General features: G+C 47.1%; 1 pseudogene; it reads left to right on the plus strand.

The window, feature by feature from the left end:
* The first annotated feature begins 265 nt into the window (after positions 1-265).
* On the plus strand, positions 266-382 carry LOC136650725 (5S ribosomal RNA; annotated as a pseudogene).
* Positions 383-635: the final 253 nt, after the last annotated feature.

A 635-nucleotide genomic window follows, 5' to 3' on the forward strand; every position in this document is an offset into this window, starting at 1 on the left:
ACCACCTCAAGTACCACTGGTGATATGTGTACTACTAGTTGAGAAACACTGGAGTAGAATACAGGTATTTCAGACCACTGTGAAAAAGCTATGGTGGGAATTGGCTCTCTGTAGCCTGAACCGAGGACTGCAGGCAAGGCATGAGCCTAAGAATAGGCTGTGAAAGCACTTCACCCACTTGCTATTTGGGGAGGGGGCTAGTCTCCAGGCAGATGTAACCTCAACTAGACTCAGGAAGAAGTGGCTGCTGCCCCTGAAGATGATAACATGCAACTGTTACCCTGCACGTGCCCGATCTCGTCTGATCTCGGAAGCTAAGCAGGGTCAGGCCTGGTTAGTACTTGGATGGGAGACTGCCTGGGAATACTGGGTGCTGTAGGCTTATACCATAGTCTTTCGAGACTGAAGGTTGCCAACCACTCAAAATGCACTACCCATATTACAAAACAAACAGCGCACTCTTATGTGTATCTATTGAGAAGACCCATTGAGTTCATTCGTTCTTGCTCCCAAGCATGCATAGGATTGCTTGCACTGTAAGCGTGCATAGGATTGGAGTTTAAAGTGTCTATGTAAATAAATGGTCATTTGATGGTTTTTTCCTTTGGGAAGAGGGTCTGAGGCTGGTACTGCCT

Source organism: Tiliqua scincoides, chromosome 4, assembly GCF_035046505.1.
Source record: "Tiliqua scincoides isolate rTilSci1 chromosome 4, rTilSci1.hap2, whole genome shotgun sequence".
Classification (NCBI taxonomy): Eukaryota; Metazoa; Chordata; class Lepidosauria; order Squamata; family Scincidae; genus Tiliqua; species Tiliqua scincoides.